General features: G+C 47.5%; 1 protein-coding gene across 2 annotated transcripts in view; it reads right to left on the bottom strand.

The window, feature by feature from the left end:
- DPF3 (double PHD fingers 3) overlaps positions 1-13898 on the bottom strand; it is a 253145-nt gene that overhangs the window by 198474 nt on the left and 40773 nt on the right. The gene's annotated exons all lie outside the window — the stretch shown is intronic.

The raw sequence follows: 13898 nt of genomic DNA, 5'->3' as shown, positions 1-13898 counted from the left end.
CCATGGCTCACGGGCCCAGCCGCTCCACGGCACGTGGGATCTTCCCGGACCGGGGCACGAACCCATGTCCCCTGCATCATCAGGCGGACTCTCAACCACTGGGCCACCAGGGAAGCCCTCTTCAATGCTTTTTGATCAAGGTGCGATGCATGAGGAAAGGAGAAAGATGTCAACAGGGCACAGATGAAGGGGACAAGGTCAGAACGAAACCAAGGCTGGAGATGCAAACCTTGACATGAAGCATTAAGTGGATTATTCCTCTATCTAGGGCTCACAGAGCATTGGGGAGGTTTAGATCTGAGTCAAGGAATGAAATAAGAAGCAGAAAGTAAAAGAAAAGAGTAACCAGTGGGCTTTTCCTTCCTGGGGATTTGAAAAGCTACAATAGAGCCTGAAGCAGAGATGCCAGGAGGTTGGACTGCCCAAGGCTGCCAGCTCTGGGTCTTGGAGAAAGGTGGGGACATTTCAGAGCTTTTATATTGTCCAGACCAGTTCATCTGCGTCACAAAGGAGACAGGAACTCCTGGCAACACTGGGCAATGATAGAGATGGTTGCATCCATCAGAGCTTCTTTTGGCCTGTATTTCTCAGGAAGCTGAACACATTGTAGGCAGATAATGGGTGAACATAAATGATCACCAGAAGAGGGACCTATATAATTGGGTCTCTCAGTTAGGCAGAGCACCAAATAATAAAAGAATCCTATTGCTCCAAGGATATCAAGAGCTAGCTCCATCTCAGAAAGGTTCCTACATTCAGACCCACGAACCAGTCAGGCTCTATCCCTCCCCCATGCTGACTGGGATCTCCAGCCCCTGAGATAGCAAACAATGCCCCCTGGTGTGCTATGGACCAGGGAACTATGGGAAATTTCTGAATTTCATAGAACTCCGTAGATCAGTGTTCATCTCAGCTACCCTGTGCATAACTGACCTAAAATCGAATGATCCAAACCTGTTTCCCATCCCCCAGAGATGTGTGTAATTAGATAAAATGAGGACAGAATATGTATAAGTATCTGTTATACTGGGATGGCTGCCCAGAAAGGAAATGAGCACCAGGAACCGGATGGCCCCATGTTCACCCTCTGTACTGAAGGGCTATACCCGGGACTGAAGGAGAGTTAACTTCCAGAGTAGGTGCTGGTGCAGTATGAACCTCTCTGAATTCACAAACACTTTGGTACAACCCTGCTCCTCCAGCCTATACTTCGTGCACCATCAGCACTTTTTCTAGCTCTCCACGTTGAAGGATGTCTAGTGGACGAGAATCTGAGTTAAAACTTGACTTGAATAGCCTGTCTCCACCTTCCTTCTGACACAGAAAGGCCTCTCCAGTGTGGCACCTTCCTCCACATGGTCCCAACACTGAATGTTCTGGAGGGTCGAAAAGCAGCAAGAGGACATGCAAAAGTTATGAGGATAGAGATTTCTCTCTCTCTCAATATGAAGAATAAAGGTCCTCACATGATCCCCAGGACATCATTTTTTGTTTCATTGTCACATGAATTTACCTGCACTGAACATGGGTGGGAGAGAGTCATAGGGAAAGTTATATCTATGTAGGCATTATGAAAGTATAGGAAATTCTGTCAAAGAATATCTATCTGAAAACAGTGACTGGGCCACAGTTACCTCCAAAGCTCAGTAGGACAGGCAACAGACTCTCACCAGATCCCAACTTTGGGTTAAACCATTATAGTACCTGTACCTTCTGGTCTCTTCCACCTTAAAAACCCATAAAAGTCCTCAGGTATACCAAAGGCTAAAGGAAATCCCATACACAGCTGAGCATATAGTAGGCATTTAGTAAAAGTGTGGTTGATTTATCAGTGGCTAGTCACAAGCCCTGGGTTACTTAGTCCCTGAAAGAGGACAGAGCAAAAAGACTTGCCTTTAATTCCCAAGACCAAAGGGAAGGAAAGCCAAGTTTTTCAGATCCACAAGGATGAAGTGGTAAAGAGACAACGGGCTAGAATAAATGACGCTGACAATCATCACAGCCTCACACGCTACACGCAAGCAGGGCAAGCTTGTGCCTATTTTCCGACTACTGAAACTGTAGAATTGGGGGAAAGGAATTCTGCTGCCTTTTCCAAACTCCTGCCAGGGAGAGAATGAGAAACAAGTGGACTCTAAAGAGCTAGAAGCAAATTAGGTGGGAAGAGCCTGCTGGCTTCATTTGCTCAGTTACTCCACACACATTTATTAAGTGCCTGCTATGCTAGATCCTATAGGGATAGAAAAGCACAGGCAGCCACCCTTCCAGTCTTCCAAGGCCTTACATTCTAACCAACCAGCGTTAAGTATTTCAGTGGCGGGGAGAGAAGAGTATGCTTGGGACTATGGGGCCAAGGACAGGGGTGGCCAATTCTACCTGAGGGCCAGCAAGGGCTTTGCCAGGGAAGAGGGGACTTTGAAGTGTCTGGAAGATGAGCAAGTAGATGTTCGTCATGTGCCTCTGGGGCAGGATAGGGCTGAGGAGCCACAAGCAGTTTGGTAAGACTATAGGGGAAGTGGGAATGGTGCCACCTGTCTGAGCAGGGATACAGAAGCATCCTTTCACGGTAACAAGTTCACCCACATCGCTCATTCTAAGGTTCTTAACCTGGAGCCCATGTACCTCTAGCCCATCTGCTGATGGGCTCCTCCAAGTCTGTGAACCCCATAAAACCATAGGCATATGTTCACACCTATCTGCATTTTTTCTGGGGAGATGATCCAGAACTTCCATAGGATTCTCAAAAGGGCCTGTAATTGCCAAGGAAAAGTGAAAAAGAAACACTCAATAGGACATTGAGTTGCCTGAACACCAAACTGTGATGTTTAGTACCTGACATATCATAGGTTTTCAGAATTAGCAGAGCTCAAGGGATGAATACAAGGAGATGGGAAGAAATCGCCATTTTCATCATCGAAACAAACATTGTGTGCACAGACATTCATGTGCCAGTCAGTGGGCTAGATTTTACAAACCAATACCTCTTAACATAAAGGCACATGGAAAAATATCTTCTCAATTTCCTGTTCACAGGATTGCAAAGCCAAGTCCCTAAATGTGGATACAAGTCACCCAGGGCAAATCACTGCAATCCCAGATCAGGCTCAAACTTTAGTTGGCAGTTGCCTAGCAACGAATAACCCTGAAGACACATCACCAAATAGAGATGCCAAAAGGGCATTCTGTGGACAAGCTGGTTCTGAAAACTAGCCCCCGCGCAAGTTTGTCTTCCAGGCCTCTCTGGGACTGTTGGGGGAAGAAGCAGACTTTGCAGCCAAAAGGAAGCTGGAAGAGGGGGTGGAAGGTGTTCAGATGGTGGTGTGTAACAAGTGGGCACAGAAACAGGGAACCGAGGGCTGAGGGAGCAGGCAGCCTCAAATAGAGAAGGCAATTGGTGCCTCTGCAGGTCCTCTTTCAGACCGTACCTACAATTACTCTTCTGAGCAGTTGCTGAGCAAATCCCAGCCATATCTAAAGGTGCAGAAAGTGGCAGGAAGACTTGACTGCACCTACATCCAGCCCTGCCCTGAAGTCATCATCCTCTAGCAGTTCCACTGAACTACGTCAGTTTGGGGTGAGCAAGATGACAGACCTCCAGACCCAGGGAGCAGTTTTTATCCAGCTCTCCAGGGCAGCTCGCTCCCTTACAGAGGCAGCAAGCATCAAAGAGGCAAAGAGACCTCACTTTCTAAAATTCAGATTTTTTTGTTTTTTCTTTAATGAAAAGCTCAGAAACTCCTTCTGCTGAGGCAGGTGAGACTGGGATTCCTAAGACAAAAGTTCTAATCCAAATCATGGCACAGGCCAACCCTAGGCACCTCTCCCTGCACAATGGTAGAAAGCTTGGGAAGAAAGCTTGGGCCTTCTTCAGAACCCGTTCTCCTGGAAGGTCTTGGGGGCCAGGGGGAAGGGGCAAACAAATATATATCAGTCAGGAAGCGACTCAGGAAGAACAAATGCGGAAGTCAAACAACAACAAATAAGGCGGATATAAATCCAGATAAAATATTAAAATCATTAAAGGGCTGCTGCTCCCTGAAGATTGGGAAAAATGAAGAGAGTTAATTAAAAGCAATCTCCATGCACTGCTGAGCCAGCCGGCCCTGATAAATCAACAGCTGGGGCTTCTGTGGAGGGCAGTCAGGGGGCTTCAGGAGTGGGGTGCGGGGGTGGGGGCTGCCGGCCGGGGGGGGGGGTGCTGCTGCAGAGATGGCAGTGACGTCCAGTTGAACACAGTGACTTAAGTTTCGTGTCTTATTAAATATTTTATGACCACTGAATAAAGCTGTTCTTCCAAGCGGGGAGAAAATGATCATTCGGGTGAACAAAAAGTGAGGAAGATAAGGGTGAAGAGGTATTTTTTGTTTGATTCAAGACTTACTTGGGACCATGATGTCAGCATCTCTGATCTTGCCTCAGATGCAGAGGCTTTTGTTTCTTCTCTCTACCTGATCTGCACAGGTAGATGCCTCTTCTAAATTCTCTCTGCAAAACCCTGGGCTATGTTTGTTTTGGGGGTTGGGGGAAGCAGTGCAAAGTCAGGGAAAGAAATGAAGAGGAAGAGGAGATAAAAAAGACCTTCAAAATTCTCATTGTTGATCCAAGCCAGACTTTTAGCGCAAAACTAAAAGGTCAGTGGAAATTGTGGGAACTTTCTTTTTTTTTTCTTTCTTGCTTTCTCTTTCTTTTTCCTCCTTTCTTTCTCTACTTCCTTCCTTCCCCCTTTTCTCTGCAGTCAGATAAAGTTTCTGTTCTTCATTTTAAACAAAAAAGAGCTCAGAACTTTGGGGGCCAATCTAAGTTAAAAAAAAAAAACAGCAATTTTAGTGTATTACAAAAACGGCCCTTCTCTATTCTAAGGGAACCCTCCAGTTCTTCCTTGATGGAAATATAATCAAGAGAAATGATTAGGAGAAAGTGGTTTTTTTTTCCCTCCATAGAATTGGGATTGGAAGGGGGTGTGTGCATGGGGAAACATAAGGAATTATGCATTTGGATATGCATTTTAATTAGGTGGACAGAAGCAGCCGCCTGTTAATTTTTCTTGCTTGTTTCCACTTAGCATTCATCACAGGCAAAACCACCATAGAGCACTCCCACGATAATAGATGGTTCTGCATTGGCTAAGTCCTCAGGGAAAATAATTAGCAGGAGAGAATATATTCTCTCCACTTCAACTACCCCAACCACCCTGCCCTCCCCCACCTCCAGCACCACATTGCCTCCGCCCTCCCCCCAACCCCACAACTGACAGTGGTTTCACTAGAAGCCTAAGGGAGCAGTCCGCCTCCTGGTTTACAAGCACTTACTTTGCCCTGCCAAAGAACAAGGGTCTGGAAGGAGAAACGGACTGGAGGCCTTCATTGGAGTGGAAGCTCCTAGATACAGGGAGGGAGGCTCTATGCCGCTTAGCTGCGAGGGGCAGGCTCGCAATCAGAATTGGCCAGGACAGGATGAAAAAAGCTCCAAAGAGAGTGAGACAGTTCTCCCTGAGCTCAACTAGCAGCAAACAGAGATATGTAAAGAGTCCTTGGTTGAGGATAATGGGAGTAGGGATGACGTTTCTCATTTAATTTGCTTTTATAAAGTACAGGAATGCTGTGGGTTTGCAGCAAGCTTGGATCTGAAGCATTTCCAAGGCTGGCAAATAACTCTGTCATTCTGATATTTGACCCTCGCCACGATGCTGTCCATAGTCTACTCTTGTATAAAGAATCAATTCTTGCCGCTGACCCCCTATGTCAACAGCACACCCTCCTTGCTCACAAGCAGATTTAAACCCCAGCCCCCCTGTCACCCCCTCTCCCTCCCTGGAGTCTTCTTGATAGGAGGAGCCAGAGACGGGCTGATGACAGGAGCCCAAGTTCCAGGAGAGCACTCCCTCTGCCCGCCAGCGTCTGATTCCTCTGATCACGGGTGGACTCAGTACAGGGCTGACAGTGGGAAATGAAATGAGGACTTCCCTTGAGCTCATATTCTCACCTATTTCAAACCCAGACAATGTAAAAAAGCCCACTGAGATCCCAGGGCTATTTACACACAGCTGGACGAGTGAGGCTTTGCATTTACTGAGAAACAATGATTAGATATGATATGTAATGCCAGGATCTTTTCGTTTATTTTAGTTTTAATATAGTAATGTTTATGAGACATTGCTGACTCTCTGAGAAGGCCTCAGTTAGCTACGAGAAACTTTGCAGTTCTAGTAACACCTCACATTTGTACTTTACACCTTCTGAAATGTTTTCACAACCATTATTTCATCTGGGCCCCTTGCAGGGGGTAAGCAGGGCTGGGTACAGGGAAAGGAAGCGAAAGGAGATACAAGCCCTTCTCACCTTATGAAAAAATAGGCCAGATTTGCTACCTCTTGACTTTCAAGCTGTCCTGTCATCCCAGGTGCTCCTTCCACCTGAACCCCTGTTGCCAGATGAAACCTCCACTCTGCCTAGGAAACCTTCACTCCAAGTCTCACCAGGTAACTACTACTGCTGCAGCTTCTGGAGCCTCCCCCAAACCCAAACCCTGGCCCCCACAGGGAGCCACTGACCTCAAAGGGTTGGGGTTAGGGGGACAAAGTGAAGGCAATCCTTGTGGCTGGGGATGAGAGAAGTGAGTCTCTGGGTTCCCAGGGCATTTACCCCTCCTCCCCAAAACAGTGGTTGTTCCACGGGGGAGGGGGGTAAAAAGGTTGAATTCTATGATACTATCAGTATTTTTTTTTTTAAGTTTACAAGGAGGGAGTTGCCTGTACTATCTAGAAATGTACTCCCTGGGTTTTAATAAGTCTAAAAATGAAGGGGGACCTAAGCACATACCCAAAAGAACTGAAAGCAGGGACTCAAATAGCTACTTACATACCCATGTTCATAGCAGTATTATTCACAATAGCCAAAAGGTGGAAACAACCCAAGTGCCCATCATTGGATGAGCAGATAAACAAAATAAGGCATATACATACAATAGAATATTATTCAGCCATAAAAAGGAAGGAAATTCTGACACAGGCTGTAACAAAGCTGAACCTTAAGGACATTATGCTAAGCTAAATAAGCCAGTCACAAAAGGACAAATATTGTATAATTCCATTTATATGAGGTGCTTAGAAGAGGCAAATTTATAGAGACAGAAAGTAGAACGGTGGTTAGCAGGGACTGGAATGGGGGCGGGAGGAGGATGAGGGGTTATTGTTTAATGGGTACAGAGTTTGTTTAGGACGATTTTTTAAATTCTGGAAACGGATAGTATGGATGGTTGCAGGACATTATAAATGTACTTAATGCCAGTGAACTGACACTTAAAATGGTTAAAATGGCACATCTACATGTCATATATGCTAAATATAAATGTTAAGTGCATTTTACCACTAGTAGTAAAAAAATTTAAGGGGCTGCCTCTGTATGCTGGAGGTCAGGGTGACCATTTTGTTTTGTTTTTCTTTCATTTTATCTCTCACAATTTAGGCTTTTATGAATTCTGATAGGCTTTACAACCCCTCTTCCTCCTTTAGACTTGTAGCAAATTGCCAAGGGAGCTTCCAAACAAAGGAAAGCCTGATAATAACACCTCCAGAAGAATCTGGGATGTTCTGGAGGCATGTCACTGAATGAGAGGCAGTGAATTCCAGTTTAGACACTGCTAATATCCACTTGGGTATGGCCAGACTCTGTGTGTCTGCTAGACACCTCCATTTCCTCAGCAGTTATCACGGGATACAACAGAGGAAGCTCACTGAGACATCAGTACAGGCCCACATGCTTCGGCTCACTGAACAGTCAGGTAACTGCAGCTGCCCAGATGGAAGTGAAATAAGCACTTTATTTACATGTTAATTGGGATGGGTGCCGTGGTAGAGGGGAGAGCTGTTCCAAGGAGACTGTAGATAAATGAAATCCAGAGAAGAAAAATCGTTTGCTTGGTTCCCTGTCTCCCTCCATACATTTAAAGAAAAGAGGAAGAAAAAGATAGATGTTCTCAATAATTCCAGTCTTTTGCACAACCAAAAACTTTATCTGAGTGCTTGTAAACAACAAAATAGGCTAGTTTTCCCACTTCTCTTTCCATCCTCTAGTTGGAGTGCTAATGAGAAGAAAAGTGTTCAAAAGGGATAATCAGAAGAAAAGTCCACATTTTAAACGGGCCACCACCTGGTCCTCAGGCTTGGGCCCTGAGAAGGGAGAGATTAGAACCCCAAATGGTAGCATAACGTGGCAAGACTGGATCAGAGAAGATGAAACTACGGAAGAGTCTACCAGTCTTAACTCCCCTTTAGAGCCACACTTTAAAAACAAGGAAGGGGACCTCCCTGGTGGCGCAGTGGTTAAGAATCTGCCTGCTAATGCAGGGGACATGGGTTCGAGCCCTGCTCAGGGAAGATCCCACATGCCGGGGAGCAACTGAGCCTGCGCACCACAACCACTAAGCCTGTGCTCTAGAGCCCGTGAGCCACAACTACGGAGCCTGCGCATCTGGAGCCTGTGCTCCGCAACAAGAGAGGCTGCGACAGTGAGAGGCCTGTGCACGGCGATGAAGAGCGGCCCCCGCTCGCCACAACTAGAGAAAGTCCTCGCACAGAAACGAAGACCCAGCACAGCCAAAAATAAATATAAATAAATAAATTTTTTAAAAAAAGAAAACTTTGGAACTTGCAGTAGATCATAATATCAGTCTCTGTTGCTGTTAAACAATCATCTTTTCAAAGTTCCAGACCACACAGTGGTTTTATCCACTTACCTATCCTCTCCCCACCCCCACCCCAGGCCACTCTTTTATCTTTTCTTGTTAAATACCTACATGTTTAAAGATTATTTAAAGCTAGGGTCATGCTTACATAGGCCCCTGCTGGAAAACCCTGGCTGGGCAAAAACTATTTCAGTGGTTGTGGCACTTCTGTGGCCAGGAGCTTGCCACATTGGGCTACATTTGTCTTCTAGTGACTTTCAGAACACTCAGAAACCACAAAAGTTACTTTGCAGAGGTTGGGATAATAAACAGGACTGGATTCTGGTGCCTTTTTATGACCCACCCCCAGCACCACTACAATCAGCATGGCTGCACTTTCAAAACTGAAACATCAGCCTCAGTTTCCTTTCTTTTCCCGGCACAGGCTCAAAACAAAGCCTGTTGACGGTGGCATTTTATTTTTTGCCTTGATCTGAGCAGATGGCTCTGGAACAGCTTTAGACATTACAGTGTTTCTCAGATGTACCTAAATTTCAGCTACCTGCATGATTCCAAAAAGACAAAGGAGGATAAGGAGTCTCCAATTAAGTTGCCTCTGAATTCCTGCCCACTTTATGGAACTGAGCAGCTCCCATTCAACTGGAGACCTCTGGATGTCTCCCAGGTGGTCTGCAGGTCCGGCAATTTTCAGAGGTTTAACCTGTGACAATGCCTTCATTTGGGTTCTGGCAGAAATTAATATCCTTTATGGGTATCTCATCCAAACCAGACATTCTTCCCACTGAAAAATAATGTGTGCTAACAAAGTTTGGAAATTTTAAGGATTTTTTTTCTCCAGTGGCAACCATAAGCAGATGCAGAAGGTGGTTCTTAGGCATCTGTCGGCTTAAAATGTCTGAGGGTCCTTTTTCATAAGGGGCTAAAATAATGCCCATAAAAAGCTGCAAGTTTGGGCTTCCCTGGTGGCGCAGTGGTTGGGAATCCACCTGCCGATGCAGGGGACACGGGTTCGTGCCCCAGTCTGGGAAGATCCCACATGCCGCGGAGCGGCTGGGCCTGTGAGCCATGGCCGCTGAGCCTACGCGTCCGGAGCCTGTGCTCCGCAAGGGGAGAGGCCGCAACAGTGAGAGGCCCACGTACCACAAAAAAAAAAAAAAAAAAGCTGCAAGTTCACAAATTCCCAACTGCAATGTTCCCCATTTAGTACCTACCCACGCCCCCCCACCCCAACAGAAAGAGCCAGAAGGAGATTAGAACCAGGAATGTGTCCCCCCTACACCATCCTCTCTGATATCTAAACTGAGTGCCACAGCAAGAGTGAGGTCTGGCTTCTAAGTGGCAACAATTACACAACTTTCACAGGCACAAAACCACTTTAGATTAGAATACACTGTCTCCAGATCATAGACTGTATAAAAAGATGAAGATCTGAGGTCCATCTATGCACATGACCAGCTGCTTGACCTTGGCTGAGTAAGTATATTTGCTTCTCCCAGAGCTGTGTCCTTAATAACAAAACAGAGATGTAAAACCATGCCTACAAGCAAGGGAAACTCCTTACAAAAAAGTTTCAATACAATTACGTATATGTATGTTCACATGTTACAAGCATGACCAAATAGTTTTCTGCTCTCATTATTTATAAACAAATAGTTTCTTGGGGTAAATCCCTATTGGCTTATATGGAATAATTAAATAATAATAACTGTTACTCTTTTCTAAGCAGGCAATTAGTATAATAGATATATACGTGCATAATCCAGTCTGGCAGAAGGTGGCAGACATTCCCAGTTAAGTGCATACAAACCAGGGTTTTGATAATTTAATAAAAGAGTAAGTTGTTTAAACTGTTGATAGCAGATTTGGGGGAGGCTGGCTAACCTGAAGTAGAATATCAAATAAGATTAGAATCTATATTAAAAGCAAAAACAAAAAAAGAATATAGCAGGGCAAAAAAAAAAAAGCTTTATGTTTCCTAGGTATGTAGAAATCAACCAGAATACGATAGGTAATGTGGCGGACTTACACATAGACCTTTATCAAATCCATATTTATGTTACCTATATAACATGGCCTTTTACTTCACTACATGGCCCTTATCTTGCATGTACATGTAAGAAATAAGGGTGACTCACACATCTAGGCTCAGACAATGTAGCTGCTAAATTAAATAATGTGCAATACCTATTTACACATCATACATGTCTATCGATGCTTTTAAATTCTATCAGCCCAGATGTGACTGCTTGGTTGTGGAGCCACCTGCCGTGTCCCCTTTGTGATCTGATCAGTCCAGGCGGCTCCTGTTTCTGCCTCTAACACCCTATTGGGCAGTAATAAGATGTTAAAGGCGACAACAGACAGAAAAGCCAGGCTGTCAGCTTCAGAGAGGACGGGGGTGAAGGGTACAAGGAGGAGGAATAAGAAAGGGAGTTGAGGGGAGATCAAAGACAGGCAGGAAGAAAGCTAAACTGCTGAGAGAGGAGATGTGGCTCCAGGAGCTTGGGGCCCTACAGAAGACCCCAAAGCAATGAGATTCAAATTGTGCCATCCAGTTACTCAAGCTATTGAATTATTGAATGTCCCGCGTGGAAAAAGCTAGTGTGATGAAAAATGGTCTACACTCAGCATAGGCAGAGCCCTACAGAGATGTTGCATGAAACCTGGGCTTGTTTCTTCCCAGAACATTACCTACCACCACTTTATCCCCCAATCCTAGAGGAAACCTTTGTGTGACCAGTTTCTATAGGGGGCGTCCTTGGTGTTGGCCTTTTTTTTTTTTTTAAGGGAAGGGAGAGAAAGACTCAGAACGCACACAGAGAAAATGCTGATGTTGTTCAGCTCCGTTTCATTGTCAAGAGGGACACAGGAAGATAAAAACATAGCTCTCCAAACCTTTCTCCCTGCTCCCCTCCTCCCAGCACCCCCATCCATCCCTTCCGCTGGATGCGTCTCTGCGCTTTGTTCTAATTTAGCCCATGCATAATTTATTCACGTGTGTATTGTTTCCTGATCAGCAACTTTTAAAAACAAATGAAACATATAAAGGTGATCTATTAAACAAGTTGTTTTTAAAAATAAAGGCAGATGTTATAGGTCTCGCTGTAACAACATGCGTGCTCCTACGTTAGCAGTTTAAAAACCTTCTACGGCGCAGGAGGCTCGGCTGGTCGGGGGTATTGTTTACACACCCTTACCGCCAGGGAAAGGGGTCGGGATGCAAAAAAATGAGCGGCTAATTATAAATGACCATTCAACTGCCACCTAGAAAAAGCAGGCTGGGGTGTTGTGTGTATGGCGACACAGAATTACAAATACATCACATTGCACCTGTTTCTAATTATACAAAGTACAAGTGTAATAATTCAGAACTAATTCCAATAATCAGCCCGCTTCTCTGTCCCTTTCCCCACTTCTAACCCCACCCCACACAGCCACTCTCCCCAAATACGCACCCTTCTGCGGTCCAAAAAGCAAAAATAAAAAACTGGAGCGGCAGGAATCAGTGTAGAGACCTTGCGCCCGCCCGCGCGTAAGCGGGCTCCCGGGTAATAACTAGGGTACCGCTTTCCCAGTAGGCAACAAACCTGGCGCACATGTGAAAATAGATTTCTCTAACTTGAGTTTACCAGGAGGCATCAGCCCCGCTACGCGTTTTCGGCTGGAAATGTGAAAACTCCAAATCGGCTGTGGGTTCGGTAAAAACTCACAGCATCAGCTGCGTGGCAGCGCTAGCGACGAGGAGAGGGGATGCGGCGAAGTTACGCCCGTTTATTCTGCCACAAAACATCTTCTTTCTTGGGTGAAACGCTGTACCGTTCAAGTGCAGCGTATCCTATCCGAGCTTCCGAGCGAGAACTGAAGCCGAGGGCTGCTCTGTAATCAGCCTCAGCTTCCAATGTCCTCTTAGCAGCGTTAATACATATACAGACATTTAAAACTCCGAGATCTGGGACATTCCTACCCCTTTCCCTTATTACCAATAGGAGATAAGCTGGTGCAAACACCTCCCGTTCTCCCTGCGCGTTCCTTCGCGTTAAGAACCCCCTGCCGCCCTCCCGCCTCCCCGCGTGCGAACCTGGCTTTCAACTCCTAGGGGAGCCCCGGGTGCTGACGCGGATGCGCTAAGTTGAAAGAACCTGGGTGGGCATCCGCCACGCACCCGCGAGAATTCGGCACGAAACGGCCCCCACGCGCACCTCTCCCTCCCCTCTCCCGCGACTTCCAGCTGGGAAGTCCTAATCCCAGGCGCGCAGACCCACCCACCCACGCCGCGCCGAGAGAGGGAGCGCCCCTCTGCCAACATTACTGCCAATAGCACCCCTTTTAGAGAGACGCTAGTTTTCCGAAGCCACCCCCGGCTCCGCGATCGCGAGCGGACTTGGCGGCTTAACAGTTCCACCGACTGGAAGGAAGGAAGGAAGGAAGCCAGGATAAAAAGGAGGGGGAAGGAAGGCGAGCAGGAATTGGCTGTCGGACCCGCGGACTGGCCCCCGCGTGTCCTCTCCCAGCCCGCCCCCTCCGTCCCGGATCTGGGCGTCCGCTCAAAGTCTCCCGGCGGCGGCCAGAGGCACCTGCCCCTCGTCTGGCCGGGAGCAGACGCAGCCCGCTCAGGCGGGGAGCCCCAAGCTGCCTCTCGCCTGCCTCGGCTTTTCACCCGGGGGAGGCGAGAACACCATTCATAAGACCTGCAGCTTCCCGGTCTCCAAATCAACCCCAAGTTAACCCGAGTCGTTAATTTACTACAGCCAGCTCCCCCACAAACACACTCGGAGACACACCGGCGACCGCCCGAAGCGCCGTCACGCTCCGGGGGCTGCCCCGGCAGGAAAGCCCCGGGCAACCACCTGGGCCCCAGGGCTCCCGGGACCCGCTGCTCCCCCTGCGGTCCTCCCAACTCTGGAAGGTTTGCACAAACTCCCCGCAAGCGATCGGAAGGCGGAGAGCGTCTTGCAAACTCCGGAGCTGCAGCGGTCCGCTCACCCCGGCGGACCTAGCTGCGGGGCGGGGGCCGCGGGCTCCGGAGGCGCGGGGCTCAGCCAAGTGCACCCAGGCCACCCCAGCCCGGCGCTCGCCCCCAGCAGGGCCGCCCCCCGCGCCGCGCTCACCTCCCCGCGAAGCCGGGGGCTCAGGGGACCGTGCTGTCCCCGAGCTGCCCACGATCCCCTAGCTGTAGAGCGCTCGAGCGCCTGGCTTCCCTGCCGATAACCCCTCTC

The sequence above is a fragment of the Tursiops truncatus genome, chromosome 2 (genome assembly GCF_011762595.2).
Source record: "Tursiops truncatus isolate mTurTru1 chromosome 2, mTurTru1.mat.Y, whole genome shotgun sequence".
NCBI classification, from domain to species: domain Eukaryota; kingdom Metazoa; phylum Chordata; class Mammalia; order Artiodactyla; family Delphinidae; genus Tursiops; species Tursiops truncatus.
This window is presented reverse-complemented; position numbering and strand designations above follow the sequence as displayed.